The sequence below is a fragment of the Acartia tonsa genome, chromosome 14 (genome assembly GCF_053477335.1).
Source record: "Acartia tonsa isolate MP-2025a chromosome 14, ASM5347733v1, whole genome shotgun sequence".
In the NCBI taxonomy this organism is placed as follows: Eukaryota; Metazoa; Arthropoda; class Copepoda; order Calanoida; family Acartiidae; genus Acartia; species Acartia tonsa.
In genome coordinates, this window is record NC_137273.1 from 2,949,569 (window position 1) to 2,964,867 (window position 15,299).

Sequence of the window (15,299 nt, forward strand, 5' to 3'; positions counted from 1 at the left end):
AAAAACAATTCACAAATGAATGTAGTTGCCAATAAACTTTAAATTTCACGAAAAAAATCAGCAACTTTACTACATAAACAAAAAAGTTAGGAGGGGTATTTTGAAATCATCTTGTTTTTCTTGGTTTTCAAATTTTGTTGAGCTATACCGGCAAACGGAAGTAAGCAAAATTGCCTGCTCCAGGGGGAAATGAAATCAGGGTAGTAGAGGGGGGATTCATACTGAGAATGATGCAATTAAGAAACTGGGAACTGGATTTTTTTGGTTTTTGGTAACCGGGCGATAAAAACCGGTTTGTCAATTATGGGTTAATATTGAAATTTTAAGATTTTTTTATACAATATAAAATAGTTATCTTGATTTTTCACATTTTTCACATAAAGCATTTTTTAAAACTATTTAAACTACTCTACTCTACTCTAAAATTTAGTTTTTTGGTATAAAAGCAGAAAATCATAACTTTATTGTTTTATTTTAAGCCACAATAATGGCAAACCTATCAAAATGCTTGTAAATTTAACCACAAATGTGAATATCTAGAAAAATACTAAATCTAAAACGATACAATGCAACATTTTTTTTTCTTTAACTATATAGATTTTTTTTTTCTTTTAAAACTTAAACTTTACTATCTAACAATTTAAGTTACTGCAATTGTGGCTCAACACACAGCAAATCTGCTTGTCGCCAAGGAGGTGCAAGGTTCAAATTTCACGCCGATCCAGCAGCATAACTATAGACATTAAAAATGGTTCCTAATTCTGCTCTGTCAGGTGCTTTACATGAATAGTAAGAGCAGGGGGAATGCCTTGGCCCATAAACAGGTGCTACAACTTACTATCATGCACAGATAGGACTTCTCATACAAAGGTCATACAATTAAAGGGTTGGTTGTCTGATGGATATTACTTAACCTAATATCCTTGGTTGTTAGAGTATTGCATCCCATTATACATGGATGATGCTCTATATTCTCTAAAGGATCCCTTAAATCGAAGAGGAATCCCCCCTTACGAGGTAATGGTAATGGTAATCTATCTATATATTGAAGTAACAATTCATATATTTGTTTCTTCGTATATAAAAGTAACAGGATGTCTATATGAGAGTGTCAGTTTGTCTTTCAACACAATAGGATCTCTCTAACCTCTTATCCAGTATGGTTACCCTATACAATGTAGCATCTCATAGGTCCAGGGAAGATGCTTTTTACCTTTTCTTTTAAGACCAAAAATTGAAAGTTAAAGTTGATTCACCCTTCCCCCCTCCCCTATGAGAGGCTTCTAGTAGAGTAACCACTAGCAAAAAACAAAATACGGGAGGGAAAGGAACCATGGGCTTTTTAATACACTACTCCCGAAAGTTTTATAATAACATTTTCTTGTTCGTTGGCTTGCCAACTTTGGAAACATTTATTGTGTTATTATTGGTTGGTTCATAAAGTTAAGTGTTCAAACATTTCAACCACTTATTATTCTACAGATGCATTAATTTTGTGTATCATCATTAGGGATATACAACAACAATTTATCGGCCCTTGTCTTATCCCTTTAGATTCCTGAACAAAATAGCATTAAATGAAATGATGAAGGGATACAAAAGGGATAAGACAATGAATGATGAATATATGTACATAACCAATGATGGCACAAAAAAATACTCCTTCTGTAAATTAAATTTAGTGGTTAAAATGTTTGAACACTCAACTAATCATACTTTAATTAAAAGTCCCAAAAGTTAATTGTTAAACCAACGAATGAGAAAATGTCATTATAAAACTTTGGGGACCAGTGTAATTAACAGCCAAATGTCTGCTCCCTCCCTGATAAAATTAAATGATACTGTCCTGCAAGATTCTTGGTTGAGTCATTTGCTGTCAGGGTTATCATTGTTTTAGCCTTCGATGCCAGCCTCGCTAATTAGATGAGGATAAGTACCCAAAGTAGGGAATGAGTACCTAAAGTCTATAATTACACTGTCCTAAGATAGAGGAGACAATGGGCTAATTATTACACTGGTCCCCAAAGTTTTATAATATCATTATCTCATTCGTTGGTTTAACGACTTTGGGGACTTTTTATAGGAATATTACTTATAAGCAATCTTTATAAATTATTGCTTGTTTGGCTTATATATCAAATGATACTTTTTCTTCAATTCTTCTGAAATGAGCAACTTTTACTATAAATGTCTGAGGATAGGTCAGACAATATTGTTGTAGAATGCTGACAGAAGTAAGCATTTTATATTTATATGGCTGATCAGTAATTTACCTAAAAATGGCACAATTGGGTGAACAATTTACTTTTTCATGTGTAAAATGGGGGGGAGAGATTACTAGGGAAAGATTTTACATAGATCAATTAAAGCGCAAAAATAATTTGGTTGCCTTTTTTTGCAATATCTGATCATACACGTATATATAAATATTTGTAAACGTTTAATGGTATGAGAGGGTGTGCAGCAAATAGATTAGAGGCGGGACAGTACGTTTCGGTCAGATTATAGTCAGCCAGCGCTGTTTAGTTTGGTTTTCGGTCAGCGCGGTACAGTACATTATGGACAGCCAGCGCTTGGTTTAGTTTAGTTTTGTTTGTGGAGGTAGAAAGGTTGTTGAAAGTGTGAATTGAATACAATGTTAATTAATTAATGTGAGATATCAAATAATAATCAATATATATAATCTTTATGTAAACTGTGCATTATATTAAAGATAAATAATCAATGAAATAAAAATTATTTATTTATCTTTTTTTATGTAAAGTTTATAAATGCGCACTTATTTCAAACAAAAGTAAATTCTTAGTGAGATACAAAATAGAATCCAGAAATTTCGGCCCTCTCTGGGAATTGTCTTTCATCATAGCTGAAATAAATTTTTGTAAAGGTAATTCTTATATTATGTATCATGTATTTACAGCTATTATCTATATATATTGTTTATCTAAAGGAAAAATTGTCTGTAATGCGATTCTATACATAATTCAGTATGACTAAAAACCGGTTCTAATCCAGCGGACATTAATCGGTTTCAAAGCGTCTCTAGTCCTAAAAGTGTAGTTATGTCTTTAAACAGTATCATGCTTATTTAGTTCTGACACTCTACGCGTTGATTTTATGAATGTTTTCATCCTTGTTTTTCTGATATTTATCAGGGATCTAAAGGGATAAGACAATGACCGATAAATTGATGTACATATCCATTGATAATACACCAAATTAAAACTTACAACTAGATTATAATTAGAGGTTAACACGTTTGGACACTTAACTTAATCAACCAACTAATCAAAATTCATTAAAGTTCCCAAAGTTGTTAAGCCAATGAATAAGATAACTTTATTATAAAACTTTGGGGACAAGTGAAATAAACAGCCCAATGACCCCTCCCTCCTTGGATATTTCTACTCTCATTTTCTTTCTGTTCAATTTTATTATTGGCAGAATTAAGTTCATACCATTTTTCGTCAATTGTTCCATCCCTGTTTGTTTATATATACCAAGGGAGGGAGGGAACATTGCAATGTGTATCCTTATACTAAAGTAACAGGATGTCTGTGTGTCTGTACCGAAGGATCTCGCTAACCGCTGAACCGATCGGGTTCTCCTTAACAGGGTAGCTTCTCATAAGTCCCGGGAAGGTTTATAATTATTTTGGGGGAGGGTACCACCACCCTCCCAAGAGAAATGACAAAAAAATCAAAAAAATTTCAAATTTAGAGGAGACTTCAACGTCAAATAAGGTGGTATCGTACATAAAAAATTAACTTTAACAAACAACAACATTTAAAGTGCCTAAAGAGGCCTCTAGGGGCGTAGCCGCTAGTAAATAAGATAGGGGTATAGTATGACTAGTAAAATACTGTTCAGTATGGCTTCGAAACCGATTAATATTCGCTGGATTTAAACCAGTTCTAAGTCATACTGAAAAATCATTTATTGTATCGCATATTTTAATTTTTTCCATGCATTATTTTTAAAATATTTTTACTCTTACAATTGTACATTTTTAATTCCACGGGAAGCTGTTTAGTGTTTATAATACGATACTATAAATAACTATTTCAGTGTGTCGACGTATCAAATTTTTTTCTTGATTTAATAGGTTTTGAGTCATACTGAAAAGAAAAATTATTATATTGTAGACATTTATAAAAAACAGAAATTTACTTGCGCGATAATTGTTTACAATATGAGATATTTATAGAACAATGAAAGATTGATTATACTGCCCCTAGATTGGATTAATTATTTATTGAATCCTATTATAGACAGCTTTCCACGGAAATAAAAAAAAATATAAGAATAAAAATAATACTGGTAGTAATACGATGAAATACACGGTTCAGTATGGCTGAGAAACGGTTCTAATCCAGCGGATATTAATAGGTTTCCATTCTGTAATAGTAATTTATCCCATCGTATTAGAGTCAGCTTTCCGCGGAAATCAAAATGAAAAATGAAAGGATTAAAACCAGTTTTTTAGTCCTAATTGGACCCAAAGATCCAGGCTAAGAAAATTTGTTTTAATTTAATGATTTTTATTTTAATATTTGAGGAAAATTGTCTGTAATACGATGCTTTACATAATTTTTCAGTATGGCAGAAAACCGGTTCTAATCCAGAGGATGTTAATCGGTTTCAAAGCCATACTGAGAAATGGATTATCAATTGACAAAAGCATAGCTTTTATAGGTCGGTCCGTCCGTTCGTGGAAAATTGTCTCTAATACGATGCTTAACATAATACTTTAGTATGGCGGAGAACCAGTTTTAATCCAGCGGATATTAATCGGTTTGGAAGCCATACTGGAAAATGGATTATCAATTGATAAAAGCAATTTCCTGGGTATAGTCCCTTTCGTGGCAACGCTCTTTAAGGGTCGTATTTTTAAAATGGCTTTTGATAGGTTATTTTAGGTTAGGTTAGGTTATATTGGGTTAGGTGATTGCCCCGTAGGGTTAGACAATTGGTCCCGCAGGGTTAGAGCCCCTCACAGGGGATAGCAGTAGGAGAATAGCTAATGTGAAAATACGAAGAAACGCCCCTTAAGGAGCGTTGCTATGAGAGGGACTATACCCAATTTCCGAGTTAAAACGAAATTTCCAGTATGGCTTCAAAACCGATTAATATTCGCTGGATTAGAACCAGTTCTAAGCCATACTGAAAAATTATGTATAGCATCGTATTACAGAGAGTTTTCCACTTTTATTGAAATAATACTCATAAACCTAAAACCAATTTTCTTAGCCCGGGCCATGCGGGGTTAAGAAATCCGCGGAAAGCTGACTATAATACGATGCAATAAATAATTACATTCTTTTTTTTTTCACATATAAATTTCCTGTATGGCAACAAAACCGATTAACATCCGCTGGATTAGAACTGGTTTTAAGCCATACTGAAAAAGCAAGTATCATTTCGTATTATACCCAGTTTTCTACTATTATAAAATGCAAAATCATAATTTAAAAATAATTTTGTTTTTATTTCCGTTGTTTTTACACAAAAAAATCATCAAGGAATTAAATCCATTAAACTTTAATTATAAACTTAGTGTATAGTTTTTTTTATCCGTGGAAATCTATCTATAATAATGAAATAATGTATCATTTAAAATAACCTTTTTTAGTAGCGAAGCTACTCTATAATTCACTTTGTCCGTCAGTCTGTCAGTCAGTCCGTAACGGGGGAAATGGGATTTACTCAGCTCCTATAAAAGATAGAAAGCTGAAACGTTTTTGACAACATTCCCATCATTAAGGAGCACAAATAACTATCAAACATACAAGGCGATCGGACCGTTATTTAGTTGTAGATATCAAAATTAAATTAAACAGTGTCTATTAAAAAATCTAAAAGATTATTACATTTCTTTTTTACCTCATTTGAGCATTTACTTTATTTCATTATAAATACATGCATGTATACATAACAGTGCGTCTGTTATATATTTATTTTTAAAAACTATTTTGACGCAAACCTTTTCACATTTTTTGAGCTATGCATTTTGTTATTTACATTTACTTGTTTTAACTTAACAAATATAAGAAATGCGCGGGGTTTTCACTAGAAATATTTGGATTGCAAACTTGGTTAATAGAAGAAATAGGTTAATGTTAGGTATTATCACGTTTTGATGTATAATTATGAGCAAACAAAGAAGGGAGGTGTCATTGGACTGTAAACTGTACACTGGTACCCTAAGTTTTATTACAACTTTATCTCATTCTTTTACTCAAAACTCTAGCAGGTTCCAAACTATTAGTTATTTTGTGGTTCGTTTTTTTTTAGGGGGGGGGGGGGGGCGATTTTTCTTGGGAGGGTGGTGGTATCCTCCCTTAAACAGACAGAGACACACATAGATCCTGTTACTTTTTAAAAACAGTATATTATTCAAATAATAATAATTATTTATCGCCTCGTATTATAGTTAGCTTTCCGCGGATATTAGATTGAAAAAAATAAAATATTAAAACCAGTTTTGTTAGCTCTGAATGGTTGAAGGACCTGGCTAAGTAAACGGATTTTAATTTCATGATTTTTTGTTTTAATACTCGTGGAAAATTGTCTGTAATAAGTTACTATACATGATTTTTTTCAGTATGGATTAGAACTGGTTATAATTTAGCGGATTTTAATTGGTTTTGAAGCCATACTGGAAAAAATATTTTCGGTACTAGGCCATACTGAAAAATGTACAATCATAAGATTATAACCAGTTTTATTAGCCTTAGGCAGGGTTCGGAAGCCGCGCCTCAGCCGCGCATAAGCCTCAGTTTTAAACCTGCTTGTGAGCAGAAAATGAAATTTCAGAAAGAAGGATTGTCTGCTAAAGAGCAGTTTTATACATCCAGCTGAATTTTATAGTGATGAAATGAAGATTTCAATGAGGCTTACACGCGGCTTACGCGCGGCTTCCGATCCCTGGCCTTAGGAATCTCGCGGCTTACAAAACTTATTATTGTACATTTTTAAATTCGGGAAAATTGTTTATAATACGATACAACAAATAACTATTCCAGTATGGCTCAGAATTTAATTCATTTCCGCGGTTTAAAAACAGTTTCTGAGCAACTCTGAATAAAACAACAAATCTGGAATTAATTTTGTAATAAAATTTTGTATCTTTGAAAATGCTTTTAAAACGATGTGATATATAATCCTTCACCAGGGAGGTGGGGGGCATTGGACTGTTAATTACAATGGTGAGTTTTATAAACACATTATTTTATTTGTTGTATGAGTAAATTTTCAACCAACAACTTAAATCTTGAAGGAGTAATCTTGTTTATTATCATAATTTATCATGCATTGTCATATCCATTAAGATCCCTGTCCCTTACAGCTTAAAAATTATTATCTTTACGCTGCGATGGATACAAGTTGTTGGTGAAATTCGTAAAATCTTAGTTATATGAAAATGAATAAAATTAATCTCCCTTCCAATAATTAATCATAAAAATTTTGACCAAGGGCTGTATATTTACTAACCTCTAAGTGTCCTATTCCTCCTCGTAACATTGTAGCATGGTTAATAAAATTATCACGATTGAAATTATATTTTAACTAATGTTAATGCATTATTTATCTGCTATTGACCTCTCCCTCTACATTATATTTTATTGTTATCCAATACTATCAGATATCTGAAGGGATACAACAATGGACTAAAAATGCAGTTAGGACTCGAGACAAAATTCGTGCAATCAAAGATTTGGTTGTCTATTGGGTGTTACCTTACTTAATACACTGGGCGATTGAGCGCTTTACACTGCAATTTAAAACACAGAGTAGGTTCAAGGTGGCATGGATAGGAATTGCACCCGAAGTGTCACCGAGCCCCTAGAGGTAATACTGGTATAAGGACAAGTATGTTCATAAGAAGAACAGCATTATTTTACTATACTGAATTTAACATGGACAAGTATAAATATAAGTAGAGCAGCAATATTATACAATACTGATGTTTAAGTAATGTTGAAGTATATTTATAAATAGCGCAGCAAAATTATATTATGCTGTCCCTAGTAATCCCTCCTCGTGGAATAAGCATGAAAAAAAGTAAATTGCTTACTTAATTGTGCCATTTTTGTGGTAAATTACTGATTTTAACATGTGCTTTATTTCCACAAGTTTGTCAGCAACATTATAATAATCTAAATTTAACAAGGACATTAGTAAAGCAGCAACATTATTCCTTCTAATGTTAACAGTAATATACATATTTAGCACAGCAACATTATACTATACTAATTTGAAACAAGGATAAGTATTAAGTGCAGTCAATATTGTCTAAAATGACTATAACATTTGGAAAAATAGTGCAGCTATTACCTTTTATGATACAAATAAGGATTTTAATTGCCAATTATCTGAAAAGTTTATATCCTTGATATGAATTTTTTTTGAAATTTTATAACTCTGCGAACCCAAAATCTTCATGCGGTTTTTAATATCTTTGGTATGATTCAATCTACGCATATAAGGATTGCTTTAATTGTTTTCCAGGTCCCATAACTGTGCTGCTAGAACTTTATTTTTTTTAAATTGGTTAAGAAATAAGGATTTTAGAAGCTATAATATTAGACCCAGTCAAACATGCGTCATCTCTCCAAAAAAATTAAATGACAAATTCAAATTCATAGCAATGATAGGAATCTTTTTTTCATTGAAAATGAAAAATAAATGACCAGCATTTTTTTTTCATTTTTGTAATTTTCCCCCAAATGCCTGAAAGATGAAAAGAATGTTTTTTTCATTGAAAATGAAAAGTGAATGACCAGCATTTATTTTTCATTTTTGTAATTTTTCCTAATTTTTAAAGAAATCTTTTTTTAAGTCTAGTGGTGAAAAAAAGATGATGTAGCATGCATTTTTCAATTTTATGTTTTTAAAAAAATTTAATGAATTTCATCCAAAATTCATTTAGTCCGTTATTAAAATGAGAATTTTTAAAAATACCGTAATACGACATTTCATTTATTTATTTAAAAATTAAATTTTCTGCATAACAATTTTACTCCTAAAATCAAATCATCTAGAAAATTGTAATAATTAAACGATTATGCTCTCTTGAAACTTAAAAAATTGTATGAAATAAACAGTTTTAATCATATAAAATAAAAGTATTTCAAAAAAGTTTTGCTTATGGACGATTTTAATCTCTTATATGAGAGGAATTTTTACAGGTGAGAATTTTCTGTACATATTATAACAGCAGACAGTTTGAAATTAAAAATAATACAACGGTTATTATTACTAAGCGAAGCTTGTATGTTCGCGTTTTATAGACTTCAAATTGTTATCTCTGTTCTATTTTATTTATTATATGATATAATTAGATGTAAAAACTTTAGTTAATATTTATGATAATCATTGCATAAGCGTACTATTTCTAGAAGTTAAGAAATAAACCCATTTTCGACTAAAATTTACTGTATGCGACTCATTCATAATATTATCATACTTTTCACTAATCTTCTATATTTTCAGATGTTTCGAATTATTTGTTTAACTTTAGATGGCCTGTTTTTGTTAAATATTTCGTTGACTGTTTAAAGATGGAGCTAGAGCTACCAAAAGTCCATCAAATGTAACCTTATTCTTCCAGCTAAGAAGTTTTGGACGTACAGGTGTGGACTATTTAATTTTTTAACATAGAAGCTCAGAGACACTTACTTAGAATTTCTTATTAAAGGGAGAAAACAATGGTCGGAAAGTTTTAAAAACCAAGTACCTAAAGAAAATGCTTTTTAAAGTTCCAATAATTAAACATGATCAAAATTGACATATAGCCTTGTTGCAGAAATTATTATCTAAAGTTTAATAAAGATTATAAAAAATATATTACTAACTCAATCGATTCAGTGGTTACTGACATATGCATGGTTATTTAAGCCTTGGAATTGTACATGCAGTAGAAAACTAAATATATTTATCCAAATGTTTTACTAAATTCAATAGCTTAATCAAACCAAGATATTGTTTATCAGATACGTTTATTGAAGAGGTGTGTTATTAGTCGCATCGTATTATAGACAGCTTTCCGCGGATAGTAAAATAAAAAAATGTTAGATTAAACCCATTGTTTTACCCCTAGGGGCCAAAGGCAAAGGCCGACAAAACTGATATTAATTTTATGATTGTCAAAAATTGTCTCTAATACGATGCTCTACGTGATTTTTTGGTATGGCTGATAACCGATTCTAATCCAGCAGATATTAATCGGTTTCAAAGTGGGACTGAAAAAAACTATATTAATCATAATTAAGATAGGTATGTAAAAAGAAAATAATGTTTAGATTATTGTTTGTCGGATATGTAACCAGGCAGAGGGGATAAAGATGAGATGCAAGAACATTATTTCTGCCTTCTTTGAGTTCAGGTTTGTCAGTATTTTTAGTCAGGGAGGGAGGGGACAATGGGCTGTTCATTACACTGGTCCCCTAAGGTTTATTATAACATTTTCTTATTAGTTGGCTTAACAACTTAAGGGTTTTAAAAAGGGGGGGGGGGATGTGCCACTTTTTGTGAACGCCGCCGTTTCTTTACAGTTCCATATTGTTCTCCACGTAAGCAACTGCTTTACCGAATTTTAGAGCTTTAACTCTTTTATGGGCTAAGATCATGCGTGTTTTACTTTTGGGTTCAAAAAGTGGCACATTCGCCCCCCCCCCCTTTTTTTTATTGGTTAGTTGAGTTGAACTTGAGTGTCCTTTCATACAAAGTAGGTAACTTATCTTTTTTAAAGAAGCATATTTTTTTTGGTATATCCTTTGAACGATTTCAGTAGCAAGGTTAACATATCTTTGTAATATTCATGATTTGCTTTTTTATGACAGCTGTATATCTGCTCTATTAATCAATTTATCCATTTGTCCCTCCATGATTTTTTGTGCTTTGAAAGAAACTTATGAATGTTGTCATCCTTGTTTTGTTTTAAGGTGAATAATGAGAGCAAGGGTGGATGTGATTGTGAATTCTATAGTTGGGACTCAACTTCAAGGAATGAAATAAGACTCTGCATAAGGGATTTGGCATCTTTTTTAAAAACTAGATATTACATCTGATAAATGTACCTATCTGTAATAGAAGTTTTTGTAAAATTAATTTTGATAAAGCATTCTAGAAACTTTTAAAATCACGTTATAGTTTCCTGAAAATTGTGGTAATCAGGGAGGGAGGGGACAATTGACTATACAATACACTCCCAAAGTTATATAAACACTTTCTTATATTCGTTGGTTTAAAAATATTATATACTTTTGTCCTAGCTAGTTGTGTCCAAATGTTTATAAATTTATTGTTTTTAGACTTATCCCTTAAGATGCTAGATATTATGTAAAGCTTATTTCTGTGTTGATTGTAGTTGAGCAGAATTGGTGCTTCTGTTTAGTTCACCACTGCCCCGCCAGTCCGTCTGAACTTAAGGGTAAGATTCTCAAAAAAAGTCTTTTTATTAAAGTTCCAGTATGCCTAATGACCTGAGAGTATAGATGAATGATTAAACTAAGCTTTTTATAAATAGAGGTCCTTTCACTGATCCGTCCGTCCGTATGTTTTTACAATTAGAAGAAATTGAGCAATCGTATTTTTAGATTTTAGATTTGTGCCAATAATTTGCAAGTGGATTTTGCCTGTCTGTCTAGTATATGTACATTGTACATATATATGTCGAAACTAAAAGCTAAAAATTTAACATTTTTTAAAATTTCGACTTTTTATTTTTTTGGTATACCAAAAAAACTCTTTATTTTAATTAAATTGAAAATATTTTTTTTGTCACTATAGGATAGGTAAGTTTATGTTGTGTTGTATTGGGTAGCCCCACAGGGTTAGGGCCTTAAAGGGTTAGTTTATAAAAAAAACTAACAACACCATTTTTTTTAAAAAATAAGGGGGGTGATTCCAAGCTCTGTAGGCACTTTGTGTGAGGGACTTATTTATTCTATGTTTTATTTCATACTTCCATTTATGTTGCAAATATAAATAAAATATGATTTTCAAATCTTGATATTTTAAAACTACCTGGTAGAAAATTAAAATTCTTTCAGATATATGTCCTTTAGATGTAATTTAAACTATTGAACAGAAAAAGATATGCAGTTCACTAAATTCAAGATTAAATGCATTTCGTGCAACTACCTCTTTAAATTAGTTAAGATAATAGATAGTAAAACTTTCAAAGAAGAAACTTAAGGAATAAAGTTTTCTTTGTAATTTTTCTTACAAGGACTTGAGACAACCATACACATCACAATAATAGCTTTGTTTTTTTCTTATTTTGTAAATCATTGTAAAAGGGAAAGTAAAAAAAGACAATTTACAGAATAAATAAAAAAAATTTAATATTTCAGATACCAAAATCTGTGTGCAACATATCCGCAATAGTCCTGGGCGCAGAGTTGAAGAAGATCAATGTCGAGAAGAACAATAATTTAATAATTTATCAATCTTTCTTAGCCAGTACTGTTCAAATAAACCTACTTTTTATTTCTAGTCAAAAACCAAAGTTCTTAATTTACTTCAAAGACTCGAGTGAGTATTATTTTATTACTCGTAGATTTATTTCTTGCCTGATTGATATTTTAATGATATTATTCTGTGTAACAACAATAATGTCATTAAATATCAATAAGTTTAAAACTACAGCTCTTAAATTAAAAAACTTCAGTAATTTTATGTTTTAATTATTATAAGCCTAATTTATCATATTTTTTTGCTTATGTGCTGAATATGGGTTTATTATATTGTCTAATAATGTATTTCTTATGTACCTACAATATACAATCATCCTAATATATAAAGTAGTAAGCTTTTTTTTGTCTGTACCGTAGCAAAGGATCTCACTATCTGATACATATAGGTCTTAGGATGGTTATGTTTTTTTTAAACGTCTGTGTAGGTATATTTTAGGCTATTTTTCTGCCCTTCCATATTCTTTTGAAAGTAGAGCCCTAGTAATATATAAATTACTAGCGGCTTAGCCCCTAGAGGACTTTAGGGTCACTTGCGGAGGGTGAATCCCAAAACCTATTTTTTTAAATTAAAATTTTAGTTTTAAAAATAATAATTATTATCGGGGGGGGGGGTGGGAATACGTTTTTAGGGGCGATTTCTCTTTGGAGGGTGGTTGTACCCTCCCCCAAAATTGTTATTCCCCCCCCCCCCAACTTTAAGTGCCTCTAGAGTCTTCTTGCGTAGCCGCTAGTATCTTACAAGTCATTTTTAAGCCCTTTAAAGGTTTGTTTCAGTAGGTAGTAATTTTTAAAAACAACTTATACAATTTTATTTACTTACAAATGTTCTGCTTATTCTGACACCAGAATAATTGTTACTTCACTTTTATGGATATTATTATCTTTGTTTTATGTTGGAACACGGGGAAGGTGGGGGGAAGGGATGATTCCCTCTTCACCACCAACGCCTTCTATCCTTCATGTTGACACCTATTCTGTAATAAAATTTGGCGTTATCCTCTTAGAAATTTTTTTTTCAATTTTTTTCAATTTTGTACCCTCCCCCCCCTCCCCCCCCCCCCCCCCCCCCGACTACCGACGAACAACTATTTTAGGTTAGGTTAGGTTTTAGGCTAGGGAGCCGAGCGCTGCGGCTAGGCAGGCAAGGGGGCCGAGAGCTGCGGCTAGGCAGGCAAGGGGGCCGAGCGCTGCGGCTAGGCAAGCTAGGGAGCCGAGCGCTGCGGCCACGGTTCATAGTTCGTTGTCGGGGGGGGGGGGGGGGGGGTACTCAAATTTTCAATATTGAAAAAAAAATTTCTAAGAGGATAATACCGAACCGGTTCTTAGTCATACTGGAAAATCATGTATAGCGTCTTATTATAGACAATTTCCACAAAATAAAAATAATGACATATATACTAGTTTTGTTAGCCTTGAAGGGCCGTATCTTAGCTTTATCATTTTAATGTTCGCGAAAAACTGTCTATAATACCTATAATATCTATTATTGTGGTGCTGTTAAAATGTCTGATCAATTGAAATATTTACCAAATATATATTTTTTATAGATTTTCGTTTGTTTTATTATTTTTAAATGAATTTTTAATGCCGCGTCATTCAAAAGTCAGGTCTCCACAAAAATGACTTTCATTTAAAAGTCAGGTCTCCACAAAAATGATTTTCATTTAAAAGTCAGGTCTTCACAAAAATGATTTTCATTTAAAAGTCAGGTCTTCACAAAAATGATTTTCATTTAAAAGTCAGGTCTTCACAAAAATGATTTTCATTTAAAATTCATTTCTATAATCATCAAAATCGGTGCCATTTTAGAAGGGAGTTGATTCTGATATATCCCTGATTTTCATTTTTCTGGCATGATGATTTTAAATGAATAGATGTAAGCGAAAAAGATGAATTTTAAATGAATTTCAATGAAAATGTTAGCTGGGGAATACTAGTTGTTTGATCCTTATCCTATTGGGGAGTCTGATGGAGGTCAGGAACAAAGCCTAAAACCAACCCTAAGACATGTATAAACCTTTCCTTAAAAGTGTAACCAAATTGGAACAGTATTAGCAAGCTGTTTTTGTTATCGGCCAGCCGGAAATCGTCCGATTTCGGCCCGATTTGGCCGTTTAAAATACTCAGCCCATATTTTTTTCATGTTAAGTTTAAAAATATCGTAGTCGGCTATTCTTTGGCCGATTTAGTCATCCAAGGTGGCAAAAAAATACTCCTGGTCGTAATAAATTCAAATCCGTTGACCAATCAAAAATCAGTCTGGTGGTTGTCGCGCAACGATGATTTTAAAGTTGTAGACATGATAATAATTGCATAAAATAGAAGTACAGTTTAAAAATACTGTATTTGGCTATTCCTTAGCCGATTTAGTCGTCCAAGGTGGCAAAAAAAATAGTCCTGGTCGTAATAAATTCAAATCCGTTAACCAATCTAAAATCGGTCCAGTGGTTGTCACGTAACAATGATTTTAAAGTTGTAGACATGATAATAATTGCATAAAATGGAAGTAAAGTTTAATAATACCGTATTCGGCTATTCCTTGGCCAATTTAGTCGTCCAAGGTGGCAAAAAAATAGTCCTGGTTGTAATAAATTCAAATCCGTTGACCAATCTAAAATCGGTCCAGTTGGTGTCTCATAACAATGATTTTAAAGTTGTTTTAAATGCTGCGCATATTATAAATATAATAATGTCGTCTTCGAAACGAAAATTTTACGCTAGCAAATTTTTGAACTTCTTTTGTGATTAATATGGATCTTTTACCATAAAATTACTTTTTCATAAACTAATTATTATTTAACTACCTTTTTTAAAGTA

The 15,299-nt window shown here is 31.9% G+C and overlaps 1 protein-coding gene and 1 long non-coding RNA gene across 3 annotated transcripts in view; both read left to right on the forward strand.

Moving 5' to 3' along the window:
* The window catches only part of LOC145306365 (uncharacterized), a 78,488-nt gene that overhangs the window by 46,010 nt on the left and 17,179 nt on the right, over positions 1 to 15,299 (forward strand). The window lies entirely within an intron of this gene.
* LOC145305320 (uncharacterized) lies at positions 9,460 to 14,031 on the forward strand. 2 transcript variants are annotated; one of them, XR_013874576.1, is made up of 7 exons: positions 9,460 to 9,635; positions 10,305 to 10,387; positions 10,947 to 11,006; positions 11,370 to 11,434; positions 12,360 to 12,540; positions 12,642 to 13,458; positions 13,809 to 14,031. It is a non-coding gene; the product is annotated as an uncharacterized LOC145305320 (long non-coding RNA). The 2 variants fall into 2 exon arrangements; XR_013874575.1 differs by lacking the exon at positions 13,809 to 14,031 and having other exon boundaries at positions 12,655 to 13,102.